We start from the raw sequence: 22686 nt of genomic DNA on the forward strand, positions 1-22686 counted from the left end.
GTTTTCCTTGCTAGACCAAAGGAAGGTACCATATAGATTAGGGGAGAAACACAGAACAATGAAAGGATGTGGCTGATGTGCCATCACATCAATAGTGTTACTCGGTATCTGTTAGATCAGGGAAGATCCTTACCTTCTCCCTGAGAGATCTGCATTTGTCATCTGTTAGATTAGATAATGAAGCTGTTTTGTGGAAAAATACATCAAATTCACATAAATTTAGTGGCAGTGATTTGGCTGCACCAGCCCTGCCCAGGGCACAGTGGTAAGTGGCGTATTGCAAGCTCTGATAATTCTGCCATGATAAATCCACCAGCTAATTGACTCAAAAGGTTATACCATATACTCAAGTGACTTATTTTCTCATCTAATAAAACTAGAGCCCAGTCTTGCAGGATATGGCATTTAAGAATGCATTTAATTGTAATAAGATTAATAGTTGAATTGAGATGACCCACATATTTATTCTTACATACATGAATAATTAATTGTCCTGTTGGAATGACACCACAGGACTTTCCAGCATCTTGTCAGAACAAGACAAGGTTTATTATTCAGCAAAACAGAGTAACATAAACCATGTACAGGTGTTTACACTACACTTTGAACAATTTCAGGACATCCAGCTATAAGACCACCAAAAGGTTTTGTCCACCGTTATGGGCCTTTTATTTCTTATTTAGTTGGTTGGCTGGTTGAAGGAATTTTTATTTCATGTGAGTTGAACCACCATTAGAGTGGCTGAAGAATGATGTTTAATTCTATTTGTAGCCATCCCCAGAGATGAGGATCTTTCCACGTTGCCATTACTAACAACATGCATTCTTTCAACTGTTCAGAAAGCTGATACTCAATAAAGAGAAGCTTTCTAGTTTTGACTGGCAAATGTAGCAGAGAAGAACAAGAATAATAAACCAAATCTTGACTCTCTGTTGACCATATCACCAAAACTTTCTCTATCCTGTATACCAATGCATATCCCTATCTAGTATACTGCTTTTGTCATCAAAGCTTTTTTCAGAAGAAAAAATAAAATCCTCATTTTCAATGGGAAAAGTTTATTTTATTCACAGATTTTTTTTCTGTGTGCTTATTTTTTATGCATTAACTTCAGGAATAGGCATTTATTTTGTAATTTTTGAAGGATTCCTGTCATCTGAGCATTTTAAAGGGAAAGAGATGATGTGTATTGATTAATACTCTATATGGTTTTATTAGTTAGCAGCAATGCCAAATGATTGGAAAGCAGGTTAGTATCTTAGAGGCAGCTATCAGAAAGGCTTTCTTCATTTATTCAGTTATAGACCACATGACATAAATGATAAATAAGTGTCAAGAACTCTGGTGAGCATTATACACTCTGTTGCATTCTGCAATGTTTCAAGAGTCTTGTAATTTCGATCTCTCTTTGCTTGGCAATATACTGAGTTTTTAAAATTCAGTATATATGTACATTTGGGTGTGCACGTAGAAGCTGTTGCATTTATTCTCTCTATTACCATTATTGTGAGCATCATTGCAATTATTCCTTTGAGAAACTCAAAATTTCTCTCGTCTGCAACAGATGTAATCTTTTTCAGGCTGTCAAACCCAAAGAGAATTTAAATTTGAGAGCTTTCAAAGGAATTACTGGTGACATTTTAAAGTTTATGACAGAAAGGCAGATAATAAAGTTCTGTCTAAAACGAAAGCACCAAAATGAAGCACCGTATTTGCCTTTTCACAGGCTGTTCAATGTCAGCCTCCTCTCATGAGGACCCACTACAGTGTTAATAACATCAAGATTGCTTCAGGTAATTCTCTGGCTTCCTTAGGGTAAATTTCAACCTGAACTAGACTGTTTGAAAAAGTGCAATTTACCTAAGTAGTCTGTAACCTCTTCTTTTTCCTAATCTGACCTGAATTCTCACCCCTTTGTCATTCATCTTAATCATATTAGACACCTGATAACAGTTAACATCATTAGCAAATGAGAAACAACAAAATCTTTACAGGCATTAGCGGTCTCTGCAGTGCACGTTTGCTTTAGGTTTCTCTTGAAGTGTGGATCAAAGCATTTCCTGGTCCCTACAGTTCATCTACTGGGCTTTCTTATTAGGCCTCCAAACACAGGAAGTTTACAGCTCAGGCTGCACTTTGATTCAAGTATAAGATATGTAAGTACAGGGGAGGTATTTGCCCATTCTTAAGCCAGTAATTATTCTACAGAGTAATTTACATTTTGACTGGTGTGTCTCTGAGTCTTGCTTAAAAAAATATAGCTTTTTCCTTTTGCCTGGTATACATCATTATTTACTATTATTCTTTACATGCCAAAGTTCATCTGCTAAGATAATTTTATAAAGGTATTCTGCAAAGAATACAGGGGAAAAAAATCATGTTTTCTTTTTGAAATGGTTGATACTTCTGTTTATTCTTTGGAGTCTGGAAATTACATCCCTAAGAGAAAAAAAAAAAAAAAAAGTCCCCTTGGAACAGTTGTTCCTTTCTGTTGTGCAAAAATACAGTGGACTAACCTGGCTACTGCAGTAGTTGCCTAAGCCAGCAGCTCTTCTGTCAGTCATGTAAGGTTTTGCAAGCCCTCAGAGCAAGCCTCACTGGAGAAGCAGTGCCCTACACTGTTGGGAAAATACTGCTGAATTCCATTATATGAAAAGTTAACTGTTCTTCAAGCATGAAGACCTCTTTGCAAATGTTTTCCATTATCTAAAATGTTGGCCCAGATCCACTAGCAAGAGCAATAGTGGGAGTGTAGAACAAGTGGTGAATATGGTTGTCACTTTTTGGTTTATTTCATTTCTCATGATATTTGGTTTTTACTGATCCCTAGTTGTTGAATACAGTGATTATATGGGAAAGAACTTTCATTAAAATAAAATAAATGAGAACTTGGTAAAAATCAGTGGTAAAATTCAGCCATTCCTGTTGCAAAGAAACATTTGAAAACATATACTCTGGAGGTGGAAAACTCCAAATGGAAAAAGAACCCTGAAATCTGCCATTTATACAGTAATTTAAGCTACTGTAGGACAGTGGGGAGTGCAAGCTACAATATTTGAGAGTGGGATGTCCACAATTTAGGGCAAATGCATTGCAGACCATCCATTCCTTGCAAGCTTCAGAAAGGGGCACATAAACCAGTAACTGCCAATTCACCACATCTATGCAAAACCTCTTTTTCCAAGTGAGATGGGAACAGATGAAGTTGCTGGGGGACCAGGCACTTGCAGATAACACCAAATGCATGTTAAAAGTGATATGCATCTTTCTCCTGCTCTTTTAAAATAGCTTGAAAAATCAGAAGGTGGTGGTGTTTGCAGAAATGGGGAAAAAAATCAAACTTTAAGTACTAAATCAGTAAGATTTAATTGAGAAAATGGCATAGTTCAGTTCATATCTGTTTGCCAGCACTAAAACAAGGCGAAAAAATAAATCTTTAAATGCAGATTCAATGCAGTGAGTGGTGTGGGTGAGCAAGGCAATTTCTAAAATCCAGCTGAATACTTCAAGAAACTATGTTGATGTGAACCAGTGCAGGAATTACGGGCCGGCAGCAGGGAGCCGGTATCCCCAGGGCAACGCTATTCGGCTGTCCCAGTTCTGAGCCCGTGCTCCAGGGGGCCCTGCGCAGCCAAAAGTGATGCTCCCTTCACTCACCATCTGCAAGCCAAGGGGCTGTGCTGCTGCAAGGGCTGTGAAACGCCCCTTTGCAGTCCCACATAAATAAAGTATCTCAGGGGTCAGCCTCTTCTACCCAGGTCCTGCACACTTCCAAGAGTCACTGCTTGCTTTTTACAAACCACAGATTGTTGTAGGAGCGAAGGTATATTCAGAGAGAAGTATTTTATTTTCAAATAAGAAGACAGCCAACATGAAGAGCAGTGAATTCTGTGTGTTGTGCTTGCATATTTGTGATTGTTTCTGGATTAAAAAAAAAAAAAAAAAAAAAAGTTAAAAGTGGTCCAGCAGGGTCTTGTAGTGCTTGTTATTTGTTTTCTGTTTTGAACTGAGGTAAAAGGAAAACGGGTTTTTAGTTATTAGTTTTATATGGTCTTGCTGCATCACACGTTTAAAACAACTGTAAGTGCACCTCTTGAAAGATTCCTAATCTTTATCACACTGAGGGTCTGTATCTCTGCTGCCCTTCTCTTCCCACAGTCTTTCAGGTCCTACTTGCAAAACTGATGCACATTGCAAAGGGCGAGAGCAGCTGATTCAGTTAACTGTAAAATGTTTGGACTGTCCAACACCTTTAAATAAAAGTGTGTTTCTATGTCCCTAAACGGAAATTCAGACTTCCACCTTTTCTTTTTGCTGCTTGGGTTTCAGCTGTACTTGGTCATGTGGCCTCTGACACTGTACATGAAAAGCAACCTGTCCCTTTAACAGTTCCTGTCATTGAGACGGGAGCCCTTCTTCAGGGATATACTGGGAAGTTTTAACAAGCAGTATTCCCTGTGGCAGAAGAGACTTGAAATGACACTTCTCAGAGCTTGGTTAACCTCAGGAGTCACAGACTTATTCCGAATAAGCTTTAGTTATTTCAAAAAGCCGTGATTTGGGAGTTGAAGTTTTGGAGTTGAGAGAAAAGATTCTTTTCTTTTGTATGCAGCCTCTAGTTTTTCTGTACACAAGTAGACACAATGAATCAGGCTTGCCTGTTAGATGTAGCTGATTTTGTGTACTCTGATCAATAGAAACTGTGACAGGTCACAGAGTAAGACTTCTTTGGCTACCTGCAGATTTCTATAAAAAGCTTACCTAGTTTTGTCTCATTGATGGCTGCAGTCCAGAAGATATAAAACTGCTTAATCTTAACAACAGTGATCATTCTCGCTTCAAAGACCTTCAAAAATATCTGTGTGGCAGACCTGGGACGCCACTTAAAGATGCAGTTAGAGACTGCCATGGTCATAATCATGGCCTGTTTCCACAGGGCACTATTACCAAGCTTATAAAAATCGTGCCCAGCTTTATTTAGCTTTGCAAGGCTTTATCTTCATTCTAGCAGAACTGCATGAGCCTGTTTAAAAAGGAGGGCCAAGCTATCACTAATGAATACCTGAATTGTGCCCATAAATGCTACTTCTCAGGGACATAGGAGAGGACTTGGCCTGTAGCGCCACATCAAGGAGCAGCACTGTTTGAATAACACCTCCCATAGAGCAGCCTTCTTCCTTTGTTCGTGCCCACTCCAGGCTATGCCAACAAAAGCGTTCATGTGGCTTCCTGATGTACCACAGAAGTGATCAGGATGGAAATCTTTTTTTCAGGTTCCTTTTTTTCCCCACCCAGATTAGCTCCTTGAAACATTTTACCACACAGCTGCATAAATTGTTGGCTTTGGCAGAGCACAGGAAGGGAAGTGGGGTGGACACCAACATCCAAAGAAGGAGAGCTAGGGCTGTTTAAACTACTCTTGCCATCAGAGAAATGCTCCAAGAATCACAGGTCCAGCTGCACGAAATCCAAAAGCACAGGTCTAGATTGCCAGCTGCTTTCGGTGTATATGAAGGACCTGTACAAAACTGGGAGGCCACTGCATACAAATATGAGACTAGCTCTGATCGGTTTCTTTTGTGGGGGCTTTTGTGTTGTTAGTGCTACGGACCGTGCTGGTTGTTCAACATTATGTTGTTGGATAGCATCCAGAAGTAGCGTTGTGCCTCTAAAAAAGCAGCTTCCAGAGGTAAACTAAAGTGACCTTAGGAATGAGTGGTACAAGCACTGAGGTCCCACAAACATCCATCCTGTTTACCATGCCATTAAGATCAGGTCTGTACAGCACCAGATCCAGATCAACTGGCAACATAGATGTGTCCTGTATCAGACTTGGGTGTGTGGTTACTCAATTAGTATGCAAAATCACCTGCAAACCAGTATGTATTTCAGACTTCTGTTTATGCTGGATTCAGAGGACAGACCGTTCTTAGTCAGGAGTAATGCCTGCCAGAACAAAAAATGCTATCCTTCAGAAATACTTCAAAACAAATTATAACTAGAAATGTAAGTTTGAACAGATTTGGTGGTTTATGCCAAATGTTTTATTTTATTTAGTACTTTGTGCCCTAGAACCAGAGTTAGCACATTGTGTGACAACATCCTGATATTCTGCACAAGAATTGCAATAGGAATGAAAAAAATCAGCTAAAAAAACTCCAGCTAAATTCAGTTGGTTAAAATCCAGCTAACAAACTCTAAAACATCAGTAGGTCATGAAGTCTAGCATGATTTCTCTATTTTTAATGCCTCAGTCTTACAAAATGCCCTGAGACAGCTGAATGAAAAGTACTAAGAGCTTCTTGTTTTGTTTTCATGGTGGCCTTCTATGGAGGGGAGACTGTTAATGTTGGTAGCCACAGCAATGGAGAGCAGCATCCCTATATATTACTGAGTCAGTGGGTGTGTAGTTTTTAGGTACCCAGGAAAAAGATTTTTACGCAATGAGTTAAGCTCTTTGCGATTTGAGGGTTTTGAAGATGTGGAGGTGGTTGTACTGCAGTCTGTTTGGAGACATTGCTGAATACCTGCCAGGTGTCTGCATCTGACTGAGCAGGCTGTTTTGCAGAATCCTGCTGGAAGAAAACTGGTCACAGAGGTCTGTTTGAACACTTGGGATGATGACAGAAAGGAACAACCCAAATTTTTATGGAGTCCCGTCCTACAGGTCACATAAAGTAATTTGCAAACATTGAGGGAATGTCAGGGAAAAGAGAGGTAACATGGTCCATCCAGCTCCAAAAGCATCTGTGAAAAATTACATAGCCCAGATGGCTGAAATTATTTTCACATTCATTGCACATGTAGTCTGGTTTTAGCTATCTCCAGTGCAGTCATTCTGCTGATCTATGGAAGTTATTCCCCCCTCAGTGCATGAGCATGTTTCCCATTCACATAAATAAGAGTTATGTCTTTCTGTCCAGGGAGAGAGGATTTTATTTGTCTAGTGCCTAAGCAGCTTCTCACAGGACTGTTTTCCTCCCACATTCTCAGTTGTGTTCAGCTCTCCTGACCTGTGTTTTCTTTGTTTTGATCTGTTTGAACTTTTATATTTTAGGTAATAAATGTTAGTAAACTATGGAAAAGGTGACAGGCTAGAAATAAGATCCTTACTAGGTTAAACCACCTCAACCTAAAATATGAGACATGGCTAAAAAGAGAGAAAAAAAAAACTGGAAAGTTTTGCATCATAGATGTAATTTGATTTTATGTTATGATATCACCACATTTTCCTCTCTCCTTTCCCCTGGTACCTATCAATGAGAACCTTGTTTTGTTGTATGTGGGAAAGTTTGCTCTTATTTCCAGGGCTGCTGTCAATTGCTTTTAAAGTATCTGTCATAAGGTACTATTCAAGCAGAGCCAGGGATGACTATGGCTATCACTGCTCAAGTGATTTCTTTAGTGGGAGTTTAGGTGGTTTAATTAATGGAGTGCAATACCGATGGCCAGGGTACCTCAGCCCAAGCAGGCACTGGTGCTGCACTAGCAATGACAGGGTCTCATTTTGACACCTCCCATTTATTTTCCAAGACTGTTGCTGGGAGGGTGGAGCTAAGGTTTATTCAACATTAGGTTTGATGTACCAGGGTTTCTGAAGTAAAAGTTTGTCAAGTTGGAATAGTCAATTTTTGCCATTTGTTCTTCCCTTGTTTAGTTCACTTGGTTATAGACATGCAGCGATGAGGTCAGGTGTGCTCAGGTAAGGAGGTGAGGTCAGGTAAAAGTTTGTCAAGTTGGAATAGTCAATTTTTGCCATTTGTTCTTCCCTTGTTTAGTTCACTTGGTTATAGACATGCAGCGATGAGGTCAGGTGTGCTCTTCTCCCTGTGACTTTCTAGAAGTGTTGCTATCTGTCTGCTTCTTGTCCCCTCATTTTTTTTATTTTTTTTTTTTTTTTGGTGGAGAAAGAGGGAAGAGATGGGAGAAGAGGAAGAAAGCAGCAACAAATTTTTTATTATTTTTAATTTTTTCATCTTAAAAAAAATAATTAAAATTTCTTTTTATTATTACTCTGTTACTGTTACAGGCCAGGCCTTCCAGCCACTCCAACCTGTCTCCTTCTGTGTGAGAGAAGCTGTCGTATAACTTTCTGATGATGATATTTCTTTTTACTTTTTCTGTCTCTTCTCTTTGCAGGCAAGTTCTCCTAACATGCTCACTGCCTGGTTAATCAAACAAATTGATATGCAGCCACCTTGGGAAACAATTATATAACTGGAGAGACCAGGGAGAAGGCAGGGGAGGTTTCGACAGCCCACAGTCAGTAGCAATGTGGGATGAATGAGCTCCTGGATCGCTGCAGGCCTCTTAGCATCCCCTCAGCTGGCTCCTGTATGAATCGGGGTCAGCTAAAACCACTGGCGAGAGGGCTTGTACTTGTACTCTCAAGCGAGTGCTCTATAGGGTCCTTGGTCACGGTAGCTCTAGAATAACTTGGCGTCGGCTTGTGGATAGATCCTGCTCTTTTGCATCCTCTGTACTGATGAAAAGCAGTTTTCCCTCAACTCCTTGTGGCGCTGGACAAGCGTCCTGTTTGCCCGGCCGCTCCCCGGGTTATCAGGGGCTGCAGAAGAAGCAGATTAGGGCCATTCACACCGGCAGTTTCCTTAGTGCCTTTGCGAGACTGATAACCCCTGGCGGAGCGGCAGTGACGCCAGCAGGCAGCAATCTCGTCCCCAGGGAGAGCTGCCTGCCCTGCATGTGTGTTTATCCCCGCAGGTGTGGCTCCTGGAAACCCTGGCTCTCCCTCTGGTTTTTGGCGCCTGCAGGAGTCTCCCAGATCGGTCATCACGGCTTGTCCGGCTCCAGCCATTCTCCCTGGGGAGCCTCTTCTGGGCCGGATCTAGGGAAGTGTTGCTCAACAGCAGCCTCATCCTTCACAGGTGGCTTTATGGCGCTGCCAAGGGGTATGTGCTGAGCCAGCCTGGCTGTGCCACAGCACGGCCCGCACCCGTTTCCTCCCTGCTGCCTGGCAGCCTGTTGGGAAAGGTGTTGGCTTCAGAAAACAAGACGGGCTAGGTGAGCAAACAAGAAGAGGCATGAGAACAGCTAGGTGTAATTGCTGAGCACTTCAGCGCTGCGAGTCGGACGGCAGGGCGCAGCCCGAGGAGCCCGGGATGGTGGCAGGGAAGCGTGCCCATCCGGGTGCGCAAGCTGTGCGCTCCACAGCCTCAGCCACAGCAAAGCGCCTGCCCGGCCCCGGGGCTGCGCCTCGCTTTCCGCAAAGGTCCTTCCCGCAAAGGCAGCGCTTCAACTACTGTCCTCACCTTCGGGAAGCCGCGAAAGCAAAGTTTGAGGATTTTTGCACATGGCTGTGAATGTATATTAGCTTCCTTGGCGCAGGATATAGTGAGCCACTGAGAAGGGGTGTTTACTGAAGTGTACCCTGGCATCCTTATCCTTCCTTTGCAGCTGCTATTTACCAGACAGCATTTGTGGTGAATGTAGCTGGCAGGAAACATCGTCTGGAATGAACTGGATGAGTTAAAGAATTTTTCACACTAACATTGTTGCAGGCATTTGAAAATACTTCACATGAGGGCATATTTTTGTAACACTGAATTAAATTAACATTGCATGAAGCTGGCTCAACTAAATCGAATTTACCATCAAAATGTTTGGTGTTTTTATTTTCGGTCCCTGCCTTGTTTACAGCTCCTCTGTGTTAGGCTCTGTGCTGCAGGGGGATCATCTCCATCCACTCTGTTGACACGTTGTATCACAAATGTGGCAGCAGCACAGCTGATTCATCTGCGCTGGGTGGGGGGTGTGCTTGGGGGTGGAGATGAGGTTTAGACTTTCTCTTGGCAATTTAAGAAACTGATTATGAAAATTCACATATTCCAGTTTTAGTCAAAATGACCTGCTATGGCACTATTTCTTTAAGAAACATAGATTGCTTAACTAGAACGGGAATGTCTTCTTTAAACATTGATGGAATAAAGTAGCAGGATTGTTTCTTCTATAAGCTTTTCCGAGATTGAGAAATTGCTTTCTCCATTCTGGGCTTTAACTTGACAGTCAGATATAATTGTTTTTCTTGTAGTTTGGTAACCCATGACTGGAATTTTTTCTTTATTTAACTATCATTCTTGAAACTGAGAAAAATGCTTAAAAATAGATTTAAAATGAGATCAGATCCCACAAAAACAGACAGCCATTAATATGCATGTCACCCCACCATGCTGAGTCTTTCTTTGTAGGTTGTGCAATCTACTCCTTCCTTTACCCATTGCCTTTGTTTTCTTACTTTGTTCCTTGTTCAGATTTCGTGTAGTACTGTTATTCTCTATTTTTTTTTCTTCAGAAAGTTTCTAGCAGATTGTGGTTGGTATAGCTGTATGGGAACAGACTATTATGGTCAAGTTATTTATTTGAATTGGGACTCTCTAAAAGCCCCTCCTTGTCGTCAATCTAACAGAGATGTTCCGACAGTGTATTAGTCATTACTGGGGTGACATGAAGCAGAATGCAGTTCTGGAGACGCCCTTCCAGTGAAAGACACTGAGCTTTAAACCCTCTTCACAGATGTGCAGAGCTGTACTAGCCATGCCTAATTCCCTTGCATGCTTAATAGGCTTTTTCCTATAAATCCCCATGTGCCATTGAGATACTGGATCTTAGTTGTAGGGCTGGATTTAATGGGAAGCCTAGATGTCTCCAATTTATCTCACAGCTCCCACCCTCAGTGTTGCTTATGGGGATGGGTGGGGTGCACTGCTGCTGCCACCCGGGTAAAAGAAGCAGAGGGAAAAGATTTCGCAGCCCAACACCCAGAAACAGGCTCAGAGCTGGGGCTTTGTCTCCAGAGCTCTGACAGCAGCATGGCCATGCAACAGATGAAGTAAACAAACCAACAATACAGGCATTTTTGTACAGAATAGGTCTATTATTCTTCCTGACAGCATGACTCGGAATTTGAGTTGTCATTCTTTGTATTGTTCCTTATTTAAAAAGAAAGAGAAAGCAGAACAAGGAATAATACAAATGAGACAGCCTGGGGCTTGTGCTTGCCTATAGGATATTCTTAAGGTTCTGTTGGCGCTACAAATTGGAACGATTTTGTAACCAGGTCCCTGAACCCAGCTGTATTCTTAAAGCAGTTGGGCCCTAAAGTCTGACATGCTGCTGTGATTTATTCAACCAGGACTGTTATGCAGACTAATAACCAGGAATCCACAACCAGTCACTTACCAAGACTAATTCATTGACCACTCAATGTACAGAGTTTTCCTTAGCTGGTCGATGCAGCTCACAGTCATACAGAGTAGCATCTGTGTATTAATGCCCTCTCCTTTTCAGCCCTAGGTGAGGTTCAGGCAGGAGGATGTTGGGTGGGCTGCGGCAGGGATGCACACTGCTGCTCCTGGGCACTCTGAGCAGGGAGCCCTGTCTGTGGCAGGATGCCAGGCTGGATTCTGCCCTGACTGTCCCTGCCAGGAAATGGCTTCTGGCAGGAGCCCATGGCCAGAAGGCTGCTGGAAAGGTGCATGAAGCTGTCAGGAATTTCAGACAGCTGTTTGTTGCAATCCTAATTCAGTAAAGCTTCAAAAATTTGCATTAGATGAATTTGGAGCCCTTTCTGGTCATTTGAACTGGAAATCCAAAGTGTATGCACAGAAAAGCCAAGATGGATTTTGGGAGATAGCCTTTTCTGCCTTACTCCAGCAGGAGGCTGGCTATGCGTGAAAAGCAGTCCTCGGGCTTCCTGAAGTATCAAGGATGGGGATGTTTCACAAAGATACATCAAAAGAATATGGAGTTACACACACCTGAAAGCACACAAACTCCCAGCCAAGGGGTAAGAATTTTGTCTTATCTGCATGGTAACCTACTCACCTGGCCAAGGAAGTCTTCTGGAGCATTCCCTTGGCTGAGGCAGAGGGGTTTGGCTGCAGGGAAGCCCTGCACAAGGGGGCACATGACATAAATCTTTATTCCACTTTTCAAGACTGCGTAAACCTCAACTGGGCAGCCTGGAAGGTCTCTCATTCCACTAGACCATTTCTGTTTGCACATCTGTAGCATTTAAACATTGCAGGATTGTTTAAATGCATTTAACATTTAATGCATTTATGTTTATGTTTAAATGCATAAACAATGCATAGATTTTGTTTAAAGGCATAAACATTGCATGACAAACTCAGTTCATGGTCTTAAATAATTGGGGGATTTGGCCTGAAGCAAACAAACTGACAGTGGAGGAATTAAGGGGAACCACAGAATACCTCTCCATTATTGACAGGTAATACATAACAGATTGACTTTATTGGCAGATAAATGAATAAATGATTGAGAGTCATATCCATTAATGGCAACCAGCAAACATCTTCTCTACTTAGTCTCTTGATACAGTTTATGAAGTCAGTGCCTGGATGCCCAGGAATGCCTCTTGCCTCCCTCTTGCAGCAGGAGGTGGGAAAGTGAAGTGGAAAAGCAGCAACAAGAAGAAGGTGCCTAAGAGAAGGAGGAGGAGGCATGAGGGACTCTGGGAGGCAAGTCAGATGCAATTAAAAAGTCTTTGACTGAGAGACATGGAAAAATGAGGAAGCAAGCTCACAAACGCATCCAGCAAGAGTGGGAAATGGGAACAGACACACATTCTGCTACAGGAGGGCATTAAAATGTCCTGGTCAGGAGATGTGGAGGGGAAACATAAGGGAACACACAAATAATTTATCTAGAGCAGACTGTGGCAACCAGTGAGGGTCAAGGGATGGAGGCACAACAGGAGGAAAAGGGTCACACATGAGTTAATGCCTCATGCTCACAGACCCAGGTACCTGGATGCAGGTACACAGTTTGTGCTAATTGGGAGTGGAGCTGCGGCCGAGCCTCATCCCCAATGGGCTGCAGCTGTGAGGAGCAGGTGAGCAGCATTGAAGGTAATGAGACCTGGAGTGCCCAGGTGCACTGACCGATCACCAGAGGGAACAGAGGGCACACAGGTGCAGTGCATCAACATGAGGGCTATAAAAGGCTGGGCTAAAGAGCAAGAAGGCTCAGTGCTTGCTGCCTTCTGAAGTGACGGGGTGTTACTGTGTGTGGGCCAATGCTTGAAGCCTTCTGATGTGGTATGGTGTTACTGTGTATGGGTTGAAGCTTTCTGAAGTTGTATGATGATACTCTGTGTATTGTGGCTATCTCAACTGCAATATGTGCTGTGGCTTATGCTGTGACACCTGGAGTTGATAGAGAAGTCCATGCTAGGAGGACCAGGGTACACATAGGATTGGTGGCATGGGGCCGCCATGGTAAGCTGCAGGAACTTCTTGAGTGGCACTGGGAGAAGTCCAGTCCCTTTCTCCCCATGTCTTTATTGTCTGATGCATAGTAGAGTCAGCATATGCAGTGAGACTATCCTCAGCAGTGCACTAAACAAGACTGATGGCAATACAATTTTCTCAGGGGTTTCTCATGCATTTGTTATTTTCCATAAATAGTAGGTGGGAGAGTCAGCTAAAGGTAGTTCACTGGCTTACTGCCTACTCATATTTAAAATTTGGAAGCTTAAGCCGTTTCTTTCTGATGTTGTGGCTGTTCAGCAGAGGTTGTAAAGCTCTGCTTTCAGTGGGGAAATTGATCATCTTGAAAACTGAAAATTGGTTGTGCCTGACACTGCCATACAAATAAGAGTGCAGTGCATGCTGTTCTTTTTGTCCCTTTTATGCTATAGATTTCCTAGTGTGGGGTAGTTGTACCAAGTTCATGAATGCACACTCATTTTTAATTGGATATTTGTTATTAAACATTTATAAAGTTCACAAACATACAAAGCATGTGGAAGTGTTGGTAAGAAGGATTTAGTTGCTTTGTGACTATATACAAACATTTGAATACTTGAATCAGACTGAATCATGAGGTTAAAAATAGATTGGCCAAGTCTTCAGATTTACTTTCTAAATTTTAAACCCTGTGGAGGCATATGGAAGAATTTAAAGTTAGTTCACTTTAATGTCTTTCTCTAATACCAGAAGGAGTAAACAAGGGGGTTTCCTTTCCTTTTCTTTTAATGAAAACAGGAGATTCTCAAGACTTGAAATGAAGTCCTGAGAAGAGGCAACAGCTTGTTTCCTGCTTCCTTCCCGTTTTGTTTCTGCCAGGGACCCTCAACTGTTGGGCTTGGCCCCCAACCCTCCTGCACCCTCATCCCACATGCTGTCCCTTCCCTGGTGCTTCCACGTCTCGTCTCCCACGGACAGTTGGCATTGTGCTTGGATGTGCTTAGGCTGCTCCTGCTCACTTTGGCCACAAGGCCATTGCTACTGAATGTAAATGTGGACATAAATCCCTGGCCTAGACTGTGAGGATGGTGGCTGTTTGGAGTACGCATCTCACCTAATCTCAGCCCTTGTTCCTCTTCACACAGCAGCAGGGATGGTTGGTGGATGTTATGCAGTTGTAGCCTGTGCTGTTTGTCCCTGTAATACTGAGGTGAGGCCCTCTTTGTCATTGTAGGAGTGTAGCAGAACCCAACCCTCCAGGAATTGCCCAATTTAATAGCTGCAGATGAAAAGGTCACAAATAGCAGCTGTAAAGAGCTGCTGCTAGAGTACAGCTTTGCTTTGCAAATGCAGGAATTGCAAAGTTGCAAAGGTGAGCTTATGCAAGTAATGGGGTGTGAGGCAATTATTTAAAATCATCAGTCACCATCATCTGTAGAAAGTGGTTTTCTGCCACTTCTGGTACTTCAAAACAGCAGTGCCATTTTTGCTTTTCTAAGAAGGGCATCAAGACATTTTTAACAAGAAAGGATGAAGTCTGAGAGCATCACTGACTTGCAACAGTGTACTGGGGCTTTACATATGACGTTCCATCTCAGAATAATTTTTCCCTTTATGAACTTATAGTGATATGTCTTTGATAGAGTATGTTGTTTTTTTAATTTGCTTCCAAATAGAGTTAGAAAGGTATTTTAGAAAATTATATGCAGGGATCTTGCTAAAGGCCCAACATTTAAAATCTTTCATAAGTGTGTGTGAGCATATGCCTAAGAGAAATTCTTCTGTGTATGTAGCAATAAGTCACACAGTTTTCAACACTTTTACTTGCTTTCTGCATTCCAAGCTCACTTTCATTTTTGCAACTACAAAACTTGTACGGTTTTTAGTCGTAGATAAGATTCAGAGGGCCACAACAAATTGGCGGCACAGTCCTTATCAGCTGTTTTCATAACTGGCAGGACTCGGGTTGGTCCAGTCTGGAGGGGAAGCTGTGAAGGGACCAGCCTGGGCTTGGCCAAGGCTGCAGCCTCTGGGTGAAGGGTTTCCTCAGGGTGATGCTGGAGTGCTGCTGGGGAGCAGGGCTGGCTGCTCCCTTCTCAAGCTGGGGAACCCGTGTATTCCAGGCGCAGACCTTCCACCCCGGTGCTCTGGCAGTCGGTGTTAGTGGCAGCTGCTCATGTTGGTGGAAGTGACACATGCCTAGCAGGAAAGGAAGGTGGTGTTTTTAAAGGGGGGCTGCAGCCAGACAACTGCAGCTGGGTGGCTCTGCCTTTGTTTGAAATGTAGTGCTGAGGAGTCAGCCAGGCCTTTGGCTCAGCTCCTGTGAGCCTTTGTATGTGCCTGTCAATAGACTTTTTCATATTTTAAGGAGTGGTTACCCAGCATTTTTAGGACACGTGGCTCTTCCTCAGGAATGGGACTGTTTGGCTGGTTGATGCTTTTCATCTGGAGTATGAAGTACTGCTTTGATGGCTGATGGGGTTTTTTGCCCTTTCTGGGTCTGAAAGTTGATGGAGAAGTGAGTGGCACAGATGCTTTGGAGAATAGTCTAGGCTGTAAAGAAGAATAAACTTAATAATCTTTGTCAAGGCAGTTACTGTTCGTCAGTGTCAGATGGTAAGTCACTGAGATCACTCCATCTTCATATATTTCTATATTGTATCTTCAAATTATAGACTACATTGATGCTTTTTAGAAATCTATCATATAGGTAATTATAGCTGAATTTAGTAGTTCCTGGCATTGAATATTGCTTTCAAACTGGTTTCACCTGAGAAATAGAAGCATTACAGATCTGCTGTTTCCTCTCATCTTATCACAAAAGGTAACAAATTTAATTAGACAGTTAATTATCATTACAAGATTTAGGTGTTGGTTTATAAATTTATTTATTCCTTATTCCATTTAATTTATCCCTTAGAATGAAATATGGATAAATGTGATCATGAGGAATATTTAAATTGAAAGGAAAGGGAGTGATAAATACAAATTTTGAGAAGTAGGATGTGCATAAAAAGTTAGTTATGCAGGATATTGTTTTCTCTCTCTGCTTTAAATACTAGTGAAAACTTCCTTCTTGAATTTAGCTTGAATTCAGATTGTTTTCTGTTTGCTACATCTTCTAATTAGTCACCTATTGACATTGTTTTAGAGGCAAGAGAAACTGAATGTTGCTTCTATGTGTTCAATTGGTTTAGATCTAATTTTCTGTTCAGGGCACCCATATGGGAGATAATAAAAAAAACTTCAATGATTCATTGGGTGGCTGAAGCTGTTAGTACTCCCCAGGGATGGCACAAGAAATGAAATCTCAATTGAGTGACTTTCCCTTACAAAGTAAATCCTTTGAATCAGAGCATACCTCTGAGCCTTTTGTCTGCCAAATGGGTGGGGGTAATTCAGTTGAGAAAATGCAGTCAAGATGTGAAAAAACGTGCCTGGGGGCATCCAATGTTTCCAATGATGCACGGATGTTAGCAACATGCTGAGTTTTAAGATCCCAGAGCACAATACTTCAGAATATTCCCTTCTCAGTCTCTGGGAATTAAATTAGGTGTCAAACCAAAGGCCTTTAGGGAACTAAAATCAGCAAACGTTTGGTTTTCAGTTGGAACTTCTACATGACTCTACAAACTTCGTGTGTGAAAGCTTATGGTAATATGGTTCTCTGCTGGCATTGAAATGAGGACTTGTCACTATTTTAATGGCAGTGCCTTTTGCATGAGCCAGTTGTAACTTTTCACTCAGAAACTTAAAATTCAGGCTATACTTCAGCAAAAGGAATTCTAAAAATTTTTAAAATATGGTGTGTACTTTATAGTACTTTACAGTATATACACTTTATAATAGATGGTAAAAATTGATCTTAAGGTTCTTAATTCCTCAAATTGTATAGACCTGAACTAAATTATTTTTAAAGTTGCAGCAGAGACCCCTGTTCCAACTAAATCCACAAGCTGATCATTTCACATATTCTTTTAAATGAAAAAAGAAAATAATTGAAGCTAAATGTGTATTCCTCTGAAAGGAGAAAGTAGACAAAGTCAATAAAAGTAAAATATATTGTAGTGGTGCTATACACTTGGTTTAAATGAATCTGAAGTACACCACTTCGAATATCTTGTGTGAAGGTATCACTATGGAGGGAGGATGTCCTCAGTGCAGATTGTCTATTTTAAGATAAAATAATAAAAAAAAATAGAGAAACTGAATCTTATTCTATGGTTCATCATAAAATATGAAGAGCATCTTTAATGCTTTCAATTTTCTTCCTCTTATAGACTGTTGTAAATGGGCAATATTCTTGATCTCAGCTGCTCAAGTTTAGATGAGGTCTCTTGAATAATGAGAATTCTTCTGTAAGCAATTCTCCCCCAATGCATTTTTTGTTTCTTTTTATGCTCAGTGGATTTTTCAGTATTTGAAATACGCTGAAATTGTCTTTTCATGCACTGTAAAATCAAGAGGACTAAAAATCCCTGCTTTCCTCTCCATTTCCATAAAAAAAAAAAAAAGCCTATGTAACTTTATGTAGAGGGGCAAGGAAATGTCAACTGTAATAAATTCTTAGGTTGAAGATCTTCCACCTGAGCTAGTGGTAACTCCCAGGCAATTGTTTTTTTTAGAAGGACATGTTTTGTAGACCGAATAACTAGGCCTCTAGGTTATTTAAGGTGTTCTCCTCTGGACTCTTCATAACTGGTTGAGTTTTTTTTTTAAGTGCAGTGTCAGGAATGAGTGTCATAGCCCAGATGATCTGGGCTGGTTGAGTTTTTTTTTTAAGTGCAGTGTCAGGAATGAGTGTCATAGCCCAGATGATGGAGGTCTTGCAATGCTGAGGAGAGCAAAAGATTTATTTTACGTGCCATCTGCTAATAAATCTTTATTTAATGGTTGCTTTTCTATGACAGCAGGAAAGAAGTTGACTCATGTTCAGCCTGAAGCCTGCAGATCCTTTTGTGAGAACTGCCGCAGGGCCAGCTGTCTCCCATCCCCTGCTTATCCTCCTAACATTTCTTCCCAAGTGAAGTATTTTGCAACAATATGTCCTTTTTTGCATACTGCTTCCCCTTTGTCTTAGCCCATTTCTCCAATTTCCATATCCATCTGTGTATCTAATCTGCTCTCTGTTATTCCTGCAGCTCCTAGCTTTCTGCAGTCTGAAAACTCAGACATCAGGTTGCATCATCGTCATCAACAGACATGGTCCTCTCTTACTCATGGTTTTTAGTGCTTTCTGCTGTCCTCTGCAGGCTCAGGCGCTTCTTGCAAATTTCTGCTAAGCACTATGATCTGGAGAGGATGGTCACTGAGGCCCCAGAAGAGCCTCAAAATGGATGTCTTGGTCACAAGACTCCAACTGTGAACAGTTCCTAAACAAGTACACTGTAAGAATATTGAATAGTGTCAAAATGTCTTGATGCGTCTTTCCAGTTTGATGAGGATCTACTGGCAATTACTTTTTGATGTGGCTTCCTTGTCCTGCACAGTTTCATGTAGATCATTCTCTTCATGAATATGACATGTTAAGCAGCATTGGGAACCATATAAAAATGGAGCTATATCTTATTTACTTTCTTCTTATTTGTAAGGTGTATTATTGAACAAAAGTTAACTTTATTGGACAATAATTTACACAGTTTCTCACAAAGGCAAGTGACCTCAAAATCTTCACGTGCTTACAAAATAGTATGTGTGATTCTTTTCAGACCGAAAGGTCAGTGGGGCCCCTGTGAAACCTACTTTTGGCCCATAGAGATAAACATTTACTTGCCTTTTCTCTGTGCTCTGCACTGTTGTGCCTGGGTCTGTGCTATTGACCTCTCCAGACTTGTGTGGAGGAGGATTTTGCTGTCCATGGCTATGACAGCCAGAGGGCAGAGGCAACGTGGAGTGGACTGAGGTGCTGGTGTGTGGCAGCCCTGCAAGGGGCTGGCGAGCCTACGTCAACCCAGACTGCTCTGGTGACCTCTCTGGGAGTGCGAGGACTCGGTTTCTCTACCTGTTTCATGCCCAAACCACATCTGCCATGACCACTTCCTCTCACATATCAAAGATATGCTTATTGGCCTGTGATGTTTGCGTTTCAGCAGCATTTGGATAGTTAGGTCTTTCTGCTTACCAGCAGGTTCTGCTGTGTGTGATACTATTCAGGAAAAATCTTTATTCAACCTGCTTTATACCTGATGTAGTCATCTGAAGTAAGTGTTGAACAGTATCAGAACTTTTGTTATTTTCCTCCCTTTTTAATGTCCCCAAACTAATTGGGCTTTCTGCTCTGTCTTTCTGAGTTTGGGATGAGTTTAGGTTACCTCTGAAATACAACAAGCTTCACCCCTGCCTATCGTTCCCAAACAAGCTGTACATTTTCGGTATTAGTACTTTAGTTGTGTGAATTCCAAGAAAATTTCTCTTGTGCCAGCTAAATTTCTTACTTTTTTTAGCAATAAGACATCCGGTTTGTTGTGGTTTATTCTTCATGGTGATTTTATTAGCACACAGGCTTTTAATATGATGGCCAGAGTTTGCTATTTGTTCTTGTCCCTTTTGTGACCTTACAGTGAACTCCAGTATCTCTTTTCCCCTCTTCATAGTTTGTGCTTTTTTTTTTTTTTTCCTTCATCTTTCCATAATTTTGCCTGGGTTTTGACTGTTAATCTGCATTATTTTAGTTGAGAGGGGAGAATTTAGTTCACTTTGTTTTCCGTCTTTCTTCACTAGATGGATAACAGCAGAATAGCAGGGAATCTGTCCTGGAGCCATTATTCTATGATCAAAGAAGTCAAAGCATTCTTGACAGTGTCCTCCGCACAGCCTGTGCGTGCAGCCCCATCACGTCCATGTGCATGTGTGCCCCTCTCTGCCTGGTGTTTTACTCGAGTTGGTAGAGTCTAAGGTGATGCTGAGGCAGCCCCTGCACCTTCTTGCTTGGCCCAGTTATTGTCCAAATTTGTCCCACTTTCCCTAGGAAAACATGGGTTTGTTTTTATGCATTTCCTGTTTCATTTTTTGAAGTAAGAGCAGCTTTCAATCCTTCCTGAAAGTGACCAGAATTCTGCATGACAGGAGGTCACTGAAGTGCCTGAGCACCTGGAGAGGAGCAGAAGCACTTCCCACACAGACAGGGCATGCCTGGGCTCCCGATAAATCGAAGAGTAAAAATAGCAAAGGAAGAAAATAAAGATCCTAACCAAGGGAAATGAACTTCTAAATAGTTAAAAAAAAAAAAAAAAAACTTGGGAGAAAAATCTTGTGACATGTTAAAAGTGTTTGTCATTTCCTTTAAAATATTGTGGCCACTTCCACACAATATTGTGACCGCTTGATTGCTCCTTCCTCCTTACTTTAAAAATGGTGCAGTTTAGTGCAGTGTACATGCATTTGGGGCCTCTGTGCTACTTAGTCACCTGATTCCTTGGACTTTGCCATGAGAACTGATTATTAAACTGACCCATAATAAGCAATTTTCCCACATAATTTTGCTTGCACCACTTTCCATGGATTAGCTGTGGCTACCATTAGTACTTATAGTGAAATGGCATTCCCTGCCTGTTTAACCATTGATCTGACATCGTAACTTTTCAAGTTAGTTTCAAACTCTCAACAGCAAAAGTGATTTGCAACTTTCCTGTATTCCTGAAGATGTTTAGGCACAGATGCAAATCAGTGTGGTGAATTTAAGACTATTAAAAACTTAAGAAATTTTCCTAATGACTTTATAAGGACTTCATTAAGATACTTAGTTAGGTCTCAGAAGTCCATGAACCACAAGCGGAAAACCACAGCTTTAGATACAATCTGTTAGGAACTAGTGGTGAATTGTGTTTGTTACCTGCATTGCTTCTAGTAAACAAGAGGAAGCATCTGCTATATATTTAAGCAGCAAAGATTAGCAGCAGCAGTTTCAAAAGCAGTCACTTTCCACTGCTGATGGATTCCACTGATGTTGATCTGGAAAGGCCTTCAGGATCTAGATTATTCTAAATGTCTCATTTCTCATTCCCCCCTTTCACCTTATTGCCATATAGTTTTCATTATGGAGGAACATGAAATCCAGAAAGATGTGAGTGCCTGAAATGAAGAGATATCACTGTAAATAATATAAACCTAGGTTAGTGCAGTTGTAGTTAAATTCTCTATGATTCTTCATCTTCAGTACAGTGTTAGTAAATTATGACTATGGGTCCCTATGATGTAGTATCCAATGCTTCTATAATTATCATTAGTATAGTTTTACATGGAAAGTACAATTGAAATATAACTGTCTGTTGTTATGCTACCCTCCACAGTGATCATGGTGCTGATAAAATTCTCCCAACTATAGTACCTTTAGTTCTAATGAATCAAGTTTCCTTGCAAAAAGACTTCAAAAATATCTGATATTTCAGTTTCTTCTGAAACTCTGCATTTTGCATGCACTGTATAGTACAGAATTACTACTTACCAGCAAGTGCTTCCATGTGTTTACGTAATTTGGGACTTACAGAGCATTTCCCCTTCCCATTCACAAGAGTGTCTCCTTTCAGCTGCTTATTTTCTCTTGTTGTTGCTGTAATTTTTTTAGCAGGTTTATTTCTGTTATGCTTCATTGTATAAATGTTGCACAGCAAAATAGATAATTTCCTAAAATATCTTTGCTTTCCTAGAGTCATGGAACATGTGATGTGCAGCCTGTACTGGTGCATGATTATTTACAGCACAAGGAGTACAGACAGCATGGTCCAGTTGGCAGTGCCCTGGGCCACAACTTTGGAAGACTCTGATTTCCTTTTTGGCTCAATTATTTATTTGCTGTGTTTCTCATAGCAGATAACTTTAACTTTGTGCATCTTCACCGTCTATTTCTGACTCAGATGTAGAGTGAAAATTCTTTTAATCTCTAAGCAATGTTTAGTACAATATGACAGCTCTTGTTCTTTAGGTGATGCTTCTGTAATAAACTCTCAGTGCATGTTAAGTAATATTAGAAGCGGTACCAAAACATCTTAGCAAGTGAAACAACATAGGAGATCCATTTGGGCAAACATTTATCACAAAAAATTTGCAGTGTTCTCTTGGGGGTCAGTGCCTGTCCACACAGAAAGTCTAAAATTCTCTGTACCTAGGGCTCCAACACATGGTCCCACTACTCCCTATTTCCTACTTATGTATTGATTCCTGCACTATTTATTTCTAGACTTTTCAGAACCTTATGTGTAGCCAAAGCTCCCATTTTACTTGATATGTTCCTCTGACTTTGGTAACTCTAATTTTGGTAACACTGTCACTCATTATTGCTGCAAGAATTATAATATCTTGACTTCTAGGTGGCTGGCATCATAGCAGGTTGGGCAAGTTGCTTTGAAAAGAGGGAACTCCCTTTTGCAGCTGCCAGGGTAATTTTCACCTATGATAAAGTCCAACCACTGATGATTTTATATTGAGTTCAGTTTTTAACAGAGAAGATAGTCATACCAAGGGG

At 41.3% G+C, this 22686-nt stretch overlaps 1 protein-coding gene across 4 annotated transcripts in view; it reads left to right on the top strand.

Annotated features, from left to right (window-relative positions):
• Window positions 1–22686, top strand: part of LOC137470989 (SAM and SH3 domain-containing protein 1-like) — a 531744-nt gene that overhangs the window by 374272 nt on the left and 134786 nt on the right. The window contains exon 1 of one of the 4 annotated variants that reach the window (XM_068184914.1): window positions 12930–12950. The exons of the other annotated variants lie outside the window; for them this stretch is intronic. The gene's annotated coding sequence lies outside the window, so the exon portion shown is untranslated. Of the gene's footprint in view, window positions 1–12929; window positions 12951–22686 lie in introns of those variants that run through there. 4 annotated transcript variants of the gene reach the window in all.

Source organism: Anomalospiza imberbis, chromosome 3 (assembly GCF_031753505.1).
Source record: "Anomalospiza imberbis isolate Cuckoo-Finch-1a 21T00152 chromosome 3, ASM3175350v1, whole genome shotgun sequence".
NCBI classification, from domain to species: domain Eukaryota; kingdom Metazoa; phylum Chordata; class Aves; order Passeriformes; family Viduidae; genus Anomalospiza; species Anomalospiza imberbis.